Consider the following 15,731-nt stretch of genomic DNA (forward strand, 5'->3'; position numbering starts at 1 on the left):
AAATAAGTTCTGAGAGAAAACGAGGAGCGCAAGCAGCTATCTGCCTCCATGCCGCCATCTTGGCCAGAAGTCTCTTTTACTTCTTACAAGCATATTTAACCTTCCATTTCCTAGTTATATTCTGAAATTGTTCACCTTAGGAATATTCCAAGAAAGCCCTGTTTATTTCCTATTTGATTTTTTTAAAAATTTATATGAAGTATCTATAAGTCTTTCTTGACGAGTTTTATATCCCTTAATCTATCTGCTCACATAAAAATATTATTATTCAGTATATCTGTGACAGAATTGTGATATGTAATGTGGTTTGTAAGCAACTTCTGAATGCCTATTCTTTGCATATTTATTTTGTATATATTGGTACTTTAAAATTATTCATACTATTTTCATGATTATGACTACTATTCATGATCCATGACTATTTCAATGACATTGCTGTGTTTTATGTAGTTTGTTGATTTCATAGAAGTTTGCTTACTGTAATACTGAACAGTTTTATTGCTTGGCTCAAAATTGTGGGTATTGACAACTTTTTTACATACAGATGGATTTGGATACTAAAGCAGTTGAATTATCAGGTGTTAAAATCATATAGGTAGTCTAATATTCAAACTAAACTTAAATTAAAAGGATACAAATGTTTTAGGAATATTGCATAGGAATGTCAATGATTTGAAAGACTGCAAAGTTCAGCTTACTAATATAAAGATGAGAAAATTCAGGAAGTTTTATAAATTTTACCTGAAGCATTCATATCATGTTTGTCTTTCTGAGGAGCTAAAAAGAAGAAATAGTACCTGCAATTCATACACCAGTTTGCCCTTTAAGGGAACTGCATAGAAAAGTGGGAGCCCTGTTGAACAAAGCAGGCTTCCTTACAAGAAAACAGAATCTTACATTCAAATGCAGAAATAATGTTATCTATAAATTTTTCTAAAACAAGTATTTCTGTGGCAGACATATTTTAAGGCACAATATGGTATATTCTCTGGAACCATAATCTTCAAGAGAAGATTAGTCAGTTGTTAGAGAGATTCCAACAGTGGAAGGTAGCAGTCAACAAAGACAATAAGAAGAACAAGCTTTCAGTGAGACATCTTTTGTCTTTGTTTAAAACCTTATGACAAGACTTCCTAGATTTACTTGGGAGCCTTATCTCCAAATTTAGGGAAGAATTTCAAGATGACAAGATGTTGTTTAATTGTCCATTTGTGCCCATATCACACCAAAATTTTTCTTAGCAAAATTGTTGGAATTATTTGCTGTTTCCTTCTCCAGTGGATTAAGGCAAACAGAGTTTAATTGCCCAAAGTCACACAATGAGTATGTCAATGGATTTCAACTCAGGTCTTTTCTTCCCTCCCTCCCTCCCTTCCTTCCTTTCCTTCTATCCTTTTATCTATTTCTCTCCCTTCCCTTCTTTTCTTTCCTCCTTCCTTCCTCTTTCCCTCTTTTTCTTTCCTCCCTCTGCACCTATATCCTTACCTACAAATGTTCTTTAAAAGCACCTTTCCCTTTTCTTTTGCACCTCTAGACCCTCCCAAGATATCTTGCAGTTTACTGGCTAGATTTCTTTCATAAGGAACCTGCTGTTAAACCAAAACCAATCTGATTCTCTTTGGCCACCCAACAGGACCACCAATAGGTCTTTTTTTAAATTTATTTATTTATTTTTGAACCAAATCAAGATATTTATTTATAATTTTTTGACAGTATATATGCATGAGTAATTTTTTTTAACATTATCCCTTGTATTCATTTTTCCAAATTATCCCCTCCCTCCCTCTATTCCCTCCCCTTGATGACAGGCAATCCCATACATTTTACATGTGTTACAGTATAACCTAGATACAATATATGTGTGTAAATACCATTTTCTTGTTGCACATTAAGTATTAGATTCCGAAGGTATAAGTAACCTGGGTAGATAGACAGTAGTGGTAACAATTTACATTCACTTCCCAGTGTTCCTTCTCTGGATGTAGTTGTTTCTGTCCATCATTGATCCACTGGAAGTGAGTTGGATCTTCTTTATGTTGAAGATATCCACTTCCATCAGAATACATCTTCATACAACACTGAAGTGTACAGCGATCTTCTGGTTCTATTCATTTCACTCAGCATCAGTTGATGTAAGTCTCTCCAAGCTTCTCTGTATTCCTCCTGCTGGTCATTTCTTACAGAGCAATAATATTCCATAACCTTCATATACCATAATTTACCCAACCATTCTCCAATTGATGGGCATCCATTCATCTTCCAGTTTCTTGCCACAAACATTTTGGCACATACAGGTCCCTTTCCCCTCCTCAATATTTCTTTGGGATATAAGCCCAATAGCAGCAATGCTGGGTCAGAGGATATGCACAGTTTGATAACTCTTTGGGCATAGTTCCAAATTGCTCTCCAGAATGGTTGGATTCTTTCACAACTCCACCAACAATGTATCAGTGTCCCAGTTTCCCCACATCCCCTCCAACATTCATCATTATTTGTTCCTGTCATCTTAGCCAATCTGACAGGTGTGTAGTGGTATCTCAGAGTTGTCTTAATTTGCATTTCTCTGATCAGTAGTGATTTGGAACACTCTTTCATATGAGTGGATATAATTTCAATTTCATCATCTGAGAATTGTCTGTTCATATCCTTTGACCTTTTATCAATTGGAGAATCCACCAATAGGTTTTAAACCAAGCCCCATTTGATCATTGTTTAGGTCCTTATTGACTCAGATTGAATACAAATAGCCATAATTTCTGCTTTGATCCGGAGGGTTTTGTCCTCCCAGCTTTGTTTATTTAGACTTTTTTTTTTGGACTAGGTGAAACATTCTTTGCCTAGGCTCAGTGCTCTATCCACCAAGCCATCTAGTTGTCCCCAAAACAGGAAACACTATTTAGCATAAAGAAGAAATGCCTACAAACTTTATATTCAAAGAGGATAATCATCTAAAAACTTACTACATAAAAGACAGCACAACATGAGAAAACAGATCTAATTTCCCTACCACAAATAAGTGAAAATACAACCATGACCCTCAGTTGTCTAATGACATCAGTAGAGGCAGTTAGATGGTGCAGTGGCTGGAGCACCAACCCTGAAGTCAGGAGGACCCGAGTTCAAAATTGACCTCAAACACTTAATACTTACTAGCTGTATGACCCTGAGCAAGTCACTTAACCCCAATTGCCTTGCCAGAAAAAGGGACAGTACTCCACAGAGAAACCACTGACGGCATTCTACATATATATACTCACACACACTAACCGTCCACACAAACTGTGTACAGACTTACAAGAAGCTCGAAGCAAGAGATACCACTCATTGTCTCTATAGCAATGACTTTTCAAACATAGAACTTTGCAGCCTGAAGCCTTAATAACAGTATATAAGGATCAGTTGAGGCTGAATTTCAGCAAAAAGGCAGAATTGTTTTTCTCTAATGAATAGGAAATGGGATGTCCCTAAGAGAAAAAAAAATCCAGAATCTAACTCATTAATTCTTGACCATTCCAGGAAAAATTTTGGAAATTTTCTCTATTTAATTTGGAATACCACAGAATTAATCTCAAAGAAATGCGTATCATTCTTATCAATAGTGGTGGTATCAAAGAAGAATAAAAAAAGGTTTAAATACTAAACTTTGAACAAAAGTAAGTCAGTCCTGTATGCCACAGGTTCAAAATGTGCTGGATTATCCCCTAGGCAGCCAGTGGTTATCAGTCTTTGACTTGTGTAGATTGAAGAAGTCAAGGAAAAAACTCTCCAGCTGGATTTTTATCACTTTGATTGTATGCCCCCTCTCTCAGGCACCTGCTGTTTTCCAGTAATTGCTAGAGAAAACAGATGGAGATCTGAACTACTTAGAAATATTGATATATTTTTTAGACAATATTGTTTTTGGAAAGACAATGGAAAAACATGAGAGAGTCATGAAAGTAGTAGATCCGCCGAAAGAAATCCATCTGAATCCATTAATAGATAAGTGCCAGCTTTGCAGACTTCTATCAAGTATATAGAGCACATAATACCTCAACAAAGAGTTATCATTAATTTAAGAAAAGTAGAAACACTTCTCTATTGGTCATGCCCATGGAATTTTATAGTCTTAAATTTTTTTCTGGGATTTAGCAATTGTTATTGCAATTTTGTTAAAAAAAAATCACATTCTACTGCTGAATTACTGAATGGCCCCATTCATGCATAGATGATCAAAGAGATTCAGAACCAGAAGGACAAGAGATATAACATTATCTTAAAACCAATAAAGTTCTTTGGAAATTAATGATTGGACAAATGTCACAAAGCTTTCCAAAACTTGATCTAGAACAGTATGAATACAACAGTGTTAGCCTCTGCAGACCCAAGCAAACCTTTTTGTTCTCTACAAAGATGCCAGTGTGGAAGGATTTGGAGCTGTCTTGTCCTAAGAGGGTAATAATCACCAGAGACCAGTTCTATTTGTCATTAGAGAATTGGCAGACACAGAGTGGACACATGTTAGTTACTCGATCCATAAGCTTGAGTTCTTGACTTTGAGATAGGTTATCACCAAAAAGTTCACAGTCTGTTTGTATAGTTCAAAATTCAAAGTTCATACTGGTAACAATCCTTCACTTACATTTTGACAAGGCCAAATTGGGCAGTGTCAGAGACTGATAACAGCACTAGACAGTTGGGACTTCTAAATCCATGGAATATTAGTAGGGATTCAGGTGCTCCTGAAACCAAATAATATCAAAAGATGAGTGCTATATGTAATTCTTAGTGATGGACTATATTCACATGCAAACTAAGCTGAGAACTTGGAACTTCTCTCAGAGGGTATACCAGCTATATGTGTGTTTCATTGTTTCTTTGAACCAACTTTGCCTTCCTTAATTTTTTGTTGATGGTTGGCAACCAGAATGGATGACTGATAAAGGATTAAGAAAAGTGATAAAAACCAAAAAGCAAGGAAGTAATGCTAAGGAACAAAAAAGTCATGTCTCCAGAAGGACCCTTGTTATTGAGATGATGGCAAAAGGTGAATCTCAGTAAGAGTGCTGTACCAAACTGTGATTGATCCCATTTATGAAACCAAGAAGCAACTGGGATTATCCAGAGAAATTCATTGTTAAACTGTGAAAGCATTAACTGTGAATTTGAAATATAGATCAATCTGGTAAGAAAGAGATTTTACTAGTCCCTGAATGACTGCTGTTATTACACAGAAATATAAACCTTGTGCTAAATGTATGCAGAGAAAAATATTAACAATTAATAATGCATATTTGACCAAAAAAGTACCAGTAAATCTTTGGAGCTTGTATGCATTGACTTTTTAATGTCTGGATGAAAATAATCAATATACAAATTATATCTTACTGTTAATTGATAATCCAGCACATATGCACAAATTTACCCAGACAAGAACCAGAAAACATCATGGCTGCTCAACTATTTTAAGAAAAGTTTTTCTCATAAAAATTCCTTTCTAGGATCTATTCTGACCAGGACAGAGATTTTGAAAGCAAATTGTCTTAGCAAATGTGGATTTAGTATGTATCAAAAAGTCTAGAACTGCAGTTTATCTTCCATAGAGTGTTCCACAGCTTGAATGTATGTTGTTGACTCTAAAACCAACAGTGAAATTAGTTGAATCAAAATGTGCCATTTGTAACCCAAATAATTTAATTCCACCAAGAATGATGTAATAGATTTTATACCCTACCTGATCATGTTTGGACAAGAGTCACACTTAAATTTCAACTTAGATTTGCAATTTCAGATTAAGGTGACACTATAAAGATTTACAATCAGTACATTTCTCAACTGAGAGAGAAGTTAAACTTATAAGCTACAATTTGGCTAAAAAGAGCTATGTCTAAAGCAAAAGATGATATCATTTAAGAATCTATCATCATAACTTCAACAAAGAGACAGATCTATTGAAAAACCTTGGTATCAAAGAGTCTCACAGATTAGCTGACCCACAAAATACCAAACCTGTACAAATTTAGTGAGAGGCATGATGACTTAGCACTTTGTAGAATTGCTTCCACATAGTAGAAAGGATCCTAGACAGATAATTCACTGCAACAGCTTATTATATGTAGAAGAGATAGTTGGACTTTTCCAATGAGTAGGTAAAAAGAAGTGATGGACAATTACCCTACTCGATACTGAGCTAAAATGATAATCTACTAGGCGTACCAAGACTGAAATATCCATGCGTTCTGAAAATAATGTTTCCAGCAAATTTCCATATTATCACCTTAAAATAAGTGCAGACAGGGCAAGAAAATTGCACCAGAAATGACTCCTTTATTTCCCAAAACTGCAACTATATAGACTAATAGGGTAAAGACACCATCTAGATGTCACAAAACATTGACAAACAATAATTTGCTATGAATTTGCATGTAAAGTAGTAAATCTATAATGAGGATGAAGATGAAAAGGAACCCAGTTATTAGCTTTTGAATAGGAACAAAGTCAGTGGCAGAGGAAATTGACCCAGCAGCCAGTAACTAAAGATACTATAAGTAAACCTGACATAGTTTCCTACATATCCAATGACAGTGTTATACATTTAGAAATTGCCCATGAGAAACATTCCCTGCATGAAATTGCATATTTGTTGCCATGCAAGTGCTATATATTTGTTATCCTTATTTTATTATGCTGCTGTTATGTTCATTTGCCTATGTTTTCATGTTATGTATGTAGTATAGCAATATCTATTTAATTTTTAAAAAGTTTTAAAAACAAAAAAAACCACATTTGTTTTACTCATTTTGTGTGTTAACTTATAGTTATACATCATGATAGTTTTTTTAAAAATTAATTTTTATCAAATATATGTAATCTTAAAATGTGAATGTAGTGTTCCCTACATGTAAGCAAGACAAATTGCCAATGAAATATCTTTGGATCAAAAGTATCAAAGTATCAAAACAAAGGTTTGTACAGTATCATGTCTGTTGCATGCACTGTTGAAATTTTTTCAAATGTATCATAAGCTAAGATTCCAGGACAATCACCCTTTTTGTCAGAAAGTATTAAAGCTTATATTTACACTGCATAGTAACAGGTGCCAAGCATGCCTTAACTATCCTTTTGTAAGCAACTATAAATGTTCTGGCTCTGGAGAGGACTGGTGAGCATAGCCTCCCAGAATGCACAGCAAAGATATTTTGGAAGAGAGGCTTTGAGAAGGCTGTGTATGAAGATGGTACTAGGGATGGTTCACAGAGTCTTGCTTTTCTCTCATTGGTCTCAATCAAAGAGACTATGAAATAATTCACTACAACCACTTCCAGTCTATTGAAGAAATAATTGGAATTTTTCATTGAGCATGAGGATAAAAGAAATGGACAATTACCATAGTGGATGCTGCACTAAAAAGATGATGCACAGATTATTCAAAGGTGGAAACAGCAATGGCAACTAATTGTCACTGTCATGGGACAAATGGTTTGAATGATGTGGTACTAAATATATCTGGTTTATGAGACTTTTCACTCTCAAAGAAACTCTCCTTCTTACTTCTGTAATTTCTCCAGACTGTGGAGAAAGCCACGTGATAAACACTCATATCTGGGATTCAAACTCCGCTCTTAAAAGCAACAAAAACACTTAGCATTAGCTGCTCTATTGCTAATGGGATGTTATTCCTATTTCTTTTTCCCTCATGTTTTCTGTCTTTCATTCTTTGATATTAGATACACTAATTAGATTTTAAAAAATTCAGTGTGCTAACCTTTGTTGAGGTGCTATTTGGTGGCAATGGAGGGTAGGAGAGGATAAACCTGAAATAAAAATTGGACTCATCTAATGCCCACTATTGAAATTGACATTGGATAAAGAAGCAACTGAAAAATGATGTCTGCTCCTCCCTGCACTCCTACCCTATTCAAGCAGTAACTACCCAGTGATTCCTCAATAGTAGCAGCTTTTAGCCAATCCAAGATTGTTCCATTGAATAAGAAAACAATGGTAAAAATAGCATCTGGAATTAGCAAACAAGGAGGAAAGTTTAGGTTAAAAAAATTAATTTAATAAAACTTTACCATATTTCAACAAAAGTCATATAAAATTATTTCATCTCCAAAAAACTTATATCACAAAGAAAAAATAAAAGCTAAGTAATCCCAAGTAAACAGAAAAAAGCAGAGGTTTTAATTTAAACCATTATTCCCTTACATAACTGCAAATATGTATATATGTATGTATTTTGAGGTGAGCCCTAAAACCAAGTTTTATGGGGATTTTGCTGCAGTGAGCTTTCCTGGAACCTCAACCCTCATGACATGAGCCTATGCAAAGTAATTATGGGCTTTCACTCACAACATTGGTGATATATTGAAAGTACTACATGAAGATGTCCTTGCCTAAGTGATTCAAATAAATTTGACCATGGTTTCTGTTGAAATATGTTTTATTAAATTGATTTTCATTTTGCATACCTAAATTTCTTTCCTTGCTGACTCATCTCCAGATCTTATTTTTGCCCATTTTCTCATTTCAGTGGAAGTAACTGCTTTCCTTTGTTTTTTTTTTTCCTTTCAGACCTAGATATTCCTTCCATTTCTTAAACTTTATTCCCTCAATCTTCATTAGTTGAAGCAGTTTCTGTTTTGATCTCTCTCCAAATGAGTTGCAGAAGTTACCAGTTAAGAGACACTGAATTAAACTATACTACCTTACCAGCAACTTGTACTTAGTGGTATGTTCTCTATAACTTTTCCTAGTGCTAGCTGATGTTTTTTCATCTTTAGTTTTACAAAAAAAAAAAAAAAAAGCTTCCAAACCCTTCTCCTCCCTGTTCATTGTGAGCTGATATATTTACCATGACCCCAACTTCATGCTTTTTGTTATAGGAATAAAGCCTAGTATTGTTATGTGAAGGTTTTGGATTGGAGCCTGATATACCCCTGTACATCTCTACAGTTTTGTACCATAGACTTGGCTACTCTTCTTATTTCTGCACTGTAAGTAACAGCCTGTTATTTTGGCTTTTAAAGTCTGTTCTTTTGTTTCCCCTTCTCCCTCCCTTTCCCCCTTTTCTCATCAGATTGAAACCTGCATATATAACACTATCATTTGATAAGACTCAGAGGAAAAAAACTGGGACAGCAGATGACTCATGTTTTTTCCATAGTCTTAGCCAAATTACTTTTTAGTCATCTTAACAAATGGTAGTTTGGCTATACCACAACTACAAGCATAAGCCTAAAACCTTTTGCTTTCTTCTTTATTGCTCTGGCAAGTCTGATTAAACAAGTAAATTGAATTTGAATATCTGTTTACCATGAGGAAAATACCTCATGTCTGGGTGATGGAGAATATGCTTTGTGGGCTTTCTTACTTTTATTTCCTAAGTTCTCAGGATAAGCTATTTGAATATGAGCTTGAGTCATTGGCCTTATTCGTTTAAATAATAATGAATGGTCACAATTCCTTTCAACTATGAAATGCTAACATTCTTCTATGCTTAAGTCTCTGAAACTTTCTAAAGTAAAATGAATGGAAATTCTGAAATAGTCACACAATGGAGAGACCTGATATTAGATTTTAATTTGTTCATGCACATTTAGCAATTTTAGCTAAAGACATTTTTGTGAGCTTGCCTTCCTCCCCACCCTTTTTGTATGTCTCCTGAAAAAAAATTAAAAAAATAAAATGTGAAAATATCTCTCTACCCTTGATAAGTTGTTCATATTGCTACTTGCTATTAATGTGTTTTGTACCTACCCTTAAACTTCTTAAACTTGGTCTTAATGTCTTTATTCTTTAGTATATAGCCTCAACCTTTAAACACTATCTTTCCCTCCAGGATTTTAGTATGATGACTTTGAGGTAATTGGTAGTATTGCCAAAAACATTCTCTAGCACTTAATAAGCATTCATTCAATGTTCTTTGAATTCGGACTTTCACCATTAATATTGTCTTGTCTCTTAATGAAGTAGAACACTTGATTTATCATAATTATGTCATGTCATTTTGTCCATTTAGTACCAGCCTTATATTCTTAATAAAATTCTATGTTTGATACATGGACTAGGAGATCTAGATATATTCAGAAAAATAGGGTTCCCACATTGCTTTCTGGCAGCAATGTGTTCGTTCATAAGGGTAATATTAGTTACTAACCAAGGTGGGAATGAAGAGTGTACTTACTCTTCTGAACATATACATTGTTCCTACTAATATTGATAAGTGGCCACTATCTATTTTCAATGTGTAATCTACCTATTTTTACTAATAGTTATATTGTGGACTTTAGATCTTTAAAAGTGGCTCTGGGTAACATAACCATAGCAACATATCAGTCTATTTCTGGACAGAGTATTACTTTTTAAAAAGAGGACCAGGCATGGGTTGAAGAATTGTTTAGATAATCTATTTATAGGTTTTTAAGTTCTCAATCCACATATTTTTTAGTCATTTGTTTATTGGACTTTTGAATTTTTTGGTGAGCTAGATTATGAATGAGCCTCTGTATATATAAGAGGCAACTTTTTCAATGATTCATTTTTTTTAAATAAGAAGCTAGGGGTGGGTATTAGAGAAAAAGACAAAATGTTACTTTAAGACTTTTGAGAATAGATACCCAAAAGTATTGATCTGATTCATTTATAATGCCACAATTGTTACAGTAAATAAATTCTGAGTCTATCTCTTCTTATGCACTGATTCATTCATACAATGAACATTATTAAACAGTTTTATGTACTAAGAACTGAGATAGGCATTGAGGCAGACACAAATAAATAAGACAGGGTTCCTGCTCTCACTAAGTATATAGTTTAAGTAGGAAAAATTATTAAAACATAACATAGTAGGATTACATTTTAAAAGTAGTATTGGAAATTTTCCTCATCTGTAAGATAGGGAGTTTAACTAGATGACTTCCATGATCACCTAAAACTGTTGAGCTTATGGTCTGTGTTAGGAAATTTCTCATCATCTTCTGCCATAGTAAGAATGAGGCATATAGCATAGCACTGATAGCCATGAATTGATATGCACTATCATATAACTCATGGTATAGATTTTTAATAGAGTTTTACTATCATTTTAACAACATCATATCATTTTAATAACATATCAAAGGAAGGGTGTAGTTTTCAACATAGATATGAAAATTAATTATGTGGTTGAATTTATTGTGCAATATCAAACATTTAGTTAGGAAAACATTCACTCATTCAGATGTGTCATCACTTGACATGATGAGAAAGTAGATTTACTTAAGAAAATGATCATCTTGTGCTGCTTCCATTATTGTTTGAAACTATCACAGCATTGTCCCATCCATTTGAATTTTGGGCTTCCTGATTAAATGCTAATTGAATATAGTCTGTACATATGTTAAAATATATCTAGATTTTAAAATCTGGATTTTATTAATCTAGTCCTGCTACTAAAAAGGGAGTAAAATTATTTAAGTCCCTAATGATCTATCAAACATAACTTTCCAGAAAACTGGGGAAAAGTAATTTACTAGTGGAAAAGATATGAAAAACTGGGGAATGATTGATTCCAGCTTATTTCACATAGTATATATTCAGTTTCCAGTCAGTTTGTTTACATATAAGCATATACCCATAATGTCAAACTATTGTCAACCAATATTTATTCAGTGCTTATTATATTTGCTTACTAAGGGTTAGGAGTGCCTATCATCAAGGAGTCCACATTTTAATAGAGAAGACTACAATATACAAACAACACTGTACATATAAGATATGTAGAGAGAATATCAGAAGTAACCCCAGGGAGAAAGCATTAACAGTAGGGGAGGATAGAAAAGAGAGGAAACATTAGAAAAGGCTTCTTGCAAAAGTGGATTTTGAGCTAACTGTATATTGAAGGAAGCCAGGAAAGCCAGGAGGTAGAAAGGAGGAGAGGATATTTCATGCATGGAAGACAGCCAGTGAAAAAGTATACAGATAGCAAAAGGAATTTTGTGAGCTATATAGCCAAAAAACCCAGTAATATTGGATAGTACAGTCCATGAAAGGAAATAAGGAAAAGACCAGGTTGTGAAAAGCTTTATAAGTGAAACAAGATATTTGATATTTTATCCTAGATGTAATAAGGATCCATTCGAGTTTACTGTTCAAGGAACTGTGGTCAGATCTATATATGAAGAAAATCATTTTTGGCAGCTGAATGGAGGATGGATTGGAAAGTAGAGAGATCTTCTGGAATACTGTTGCATTAGTCAGGGTGTGAGGTGATGGGAGACTGTAATAGAGTGGCTAACTGTGTGAGTGGAAGGGAGAGGATGAATATAAAGAGATATCATGAAAGTATAAATGATAGGACTTTGAACATATTTGATATGTAGGATAAAATATAAGTGAGAAATTCTAGATAATAATATCTAGGTTGCAAGCTTGAGTAATTGTAAATATATGTAGTACTTTGAATTACTATTCAATAAGGGAGTCCAGAAGAAGAGAATATTAAGAGGAAAGAAAATGATCTCTATTTTGTACATGTTGACTTTAAGATGTCATATACAATTTTAAATGTCTAATAGTCAGTTTCTGATGCCAGAATGCTGGTTAGGAAAGAGGTTAGGCTTAGATAAATAGATTTGAGCATCCTCTATATGAAGATAACAAAATACTTGGGAGAGGATGTTATCATTAAAAGAGATACTATAGAGGGAGAAAAAAAGAGAGCCCAAGGACATACCTTTTGGTGGACATCCACAATTAATGGGTATAACCTGGATAAAGATCTAGCAAAGATTGAGAAGGAGTGAATAAACATGAGAGAGCAGGAAGAGATTTGTGTCATGAAAACCTTGAAAAAAGAAAGAATCCAAAAGAAGTAGGTGATTGAGTGAGATAAGGGTGGAAAAAAAAATCAAGAAGGATAAGAATTGAAAAAAAGATCAATTAAGAGAAGAGCAAATAAGAGATCATTGGTAACTTTGGAACAATTGGTTTTAAGCCTATGTTGGGATTAGAAGCCAATAGGTAAAGTTAAAAGCAAATGAGAGGAGAGGAAGGTGAATAAGTGACTATCGATGTCTTTCTCAAGAAATTTAGCCAGGAAAAGGAAGAAGGAGATAGTCTGATAACTGCTGGAGTTAGTAAGATCAGGTTTTTTTTAAGAATAGAGGAGATCTGAGCAGGTTTGTGGGAATGAGATAAGCAGTCAGTAGACAGAGAGACTGAAGATTAGTGAGAGAGAGCATGATTTGATGGAGAAAAAAGGATGCTATAGCATAAGAAGTGGAAGTAGAAGAGTTTTCCTTGGCAAGAAGAGAATTTGAAATGAAATGAAATTGGAAGAAGGAGGAGATAGTGGGTGACTTTTGAGAAGATAAGATATGAAAATAGAGTATTTCAAGATATAACATTTAAATCTGTTTTGAGACAAGAGTGGCAATGGATTTGGAATTCTTGGGGAGATTTTGTACCTCCCCCCATTATTCTCTCTTTTGTAAGTTTTATTTCATTTTTTTAATTCCAGTCAATTGAAATGAACATTTAACTTACTAGGATGCTATCACATCATGATCTCATGAAATGTATATATCTGTGTTTTCTATATTAACACTGTGTGCAATAAAAACTTCACTGAGATATTTACTCTGAATTTGGATATGCCTATGAAGGAAAGAGAACAATATCAATGAAATAACACCTTCAATCCAAATAAGTAAATGAATGAATGAATGAATGCACAAGCAACATATAGATTTCTTTTTTTTTAATTGAAGCTTTTTATTTTCAAAACATATGCAAGGATAATTTTTCACCATTGACCCTTGCAAAAACTTGTGTTCCAATTTCCCCCTCTTCTCCCTACTCCCTCTCCTAGATGGCAAGTAATTTAAGAGAACATATAGATTTCTAAGAAAATAATAGCAGAAGTTATGACCAGAACACTTGGTTTATAGTCAAGAAGAACTGGGTTTGAATCCCAACTTAGACACTTCATGATTATATGTTATGGGAAGGTTTCTTAAAGCAAGCTGAGTTCTTGTAAATTACCATAGAGAACAGTTGTACAGATCAAATGAGATAATGCAGATGAAGCATTTTGTAAACTCTTTATAAATATATACTGGAAATACTAATCTATATGGAATTCCACCAACTAGCCATTTAGGAAAGGTGCATCCTGTATGTGTTAGATTCTCCTTATTAAATGAGTATCCTGCTAAGGCACTTTTAAAGGAAGTTATCATGTAAACTAACTCTTGGGGATAGTAAATAGAGTGTAATATATAAATAGTCAACTGAGAAGCAGTGTAATATAGTAAATAGAGTCAGCCCCAGAGTGAAGAAGAATTCTTCCTCCTCTGAATCATACTGGATATGTAACTCTGGGTAGCTTAACCTTTACATGTCCCAAGGCAACTCTCTGAGACTCTATGGAACAGAGCAGGCACAGATCTGATTGGTAAATAAAGTTTCCTTGCTGGGGAGTTTCTATACCAATGAAATCATTGGCTCAGGCCAAAAACATAAAAAGGATAACAAATAAGAGGATCATTTCACATTATTGTGGAATATGATTCCTTTTTCCCTCTATTTAAAAAATGGCAATGCATTTTTAGTGAATTTATTCTTTCACACATGCTAAACACAAGCCTTAGGATTTTAGATCTTGAATAGATCTTGAGATCATCTAACCCAAATATTTCATTTTATAGATGAGAAAATTAGAGCTTTTATCACATGAACTTATTACATACTACATTTTCTTCCTTATAACTAGTTCTAAAATGACTGAGGATCATCGTAATTAAATAATGGTATGATTCAAAGACACAAAACTTGCAGCATTGGAATAAACCTATACACATATCACAGATTTCATATCATTATTTTTTCCTATGTAGGTTTCTCTGGTATTAAATTCCAACTCTGATTTATATTGGCATTCATTAACAAACTTTTCCCATTTCTCATCATGGTAATCTTCATTTAACTACTAATATAGCCATGAAAATGGGACTTAACCAATCCATCTATAGATACCAATTGCCAATAGTAAAGTTTCTAAAGCTATTTTCATGTATCATCTTAAAAGAAAACCCTCAATCTTTTATATGAAAGAAACCTTTAAGATGGAACTCTATCAGAATGATAGATCATTTCAATTTAACAACCCTGTGAAATAATATTCTATTAAAATGTGTTTGGAGGTTTATAATGGCTTTGGGACTTATAGGACTAATCAGTAATGAAGAGATCTTTAGTAGTGATGAAAATGAAATTGCATGAAAATCCTTCATGATAAGTCCATTTCTTCAAATGGAATCCATTCAATAACCCATGCTTGTTCTTTATAGTTTGCCTGAATAGATAATTTGATATACTTAGATCTGTGGTCTCATTAATGTGAGTACTCTTTCTAATACATGGATCATACCTCATCCTTACCTTCACATCAGGCATAATTTTTGACTATGTCTTCCTGTAAAACCATGGGGATGTCTACCCTGATTTCTGAAGGCTTCTAGTTCTCTTGACATTGTAAAGGTGCCAGTGCAATATAAGAGCTATCTATCAATTATTCCTCATTCCTGTAATAATGGTCCTGTTATCTTTTCCAGTCATTCACTTTTCTCCATTGTTTATGTTGAACTAGTCTAACTTATTCATGCAATAAACTGAAAAGAGCAATGCTGTCTAGTCTTGCAGTCCTTCATTTAAACAGAGATCAAGACTGGAATTTGAGCAGCCTGAAACACAAATATTCAGGTGTTTTA

The 15,731-nt window shown here is 33.9% G+C and overlaps 1 long non-coding RNA gene across 1 annotated transcript in view; it reads left to right on the plus strand.

Moving 5' to 3' along the window:
* The window catches only part of LOC141560519 (uncharacterized), an 88,752-nt gene that overhangs the window by 7,024 nt on the left and 65,997 nt on the right, over window positions 1–15,731 (plus strand). The window contains exon 2 of the long non-coding RNA XR_012487737.1: window positions 8,865–8,975. This is a non-coding gene — a long non-coding RNA (uncharacterized LOC141560519). The remainder of the gene's footprint in view (window positions 1–8,864; window positions 8,976–15,731) is intronic.

Source organism: Sminthopsis crassicaudata, chromosome 3 (genome assembly GCF_048593235.1).
Source record: "Sminthopsis crassicaudata isolate SCR6 chromosome 3, ASM4859323v1, whole genome shotgun sequence".
In the NCBI taxonomy this organism is placed as follows: domain Eukaryota; kingdom Metazoa; phylum Chordata; class Mammalia; order Dasyuromorphia; family Dasyuridae; genus Sminthopsis; species Sminthopsis crassicaudata.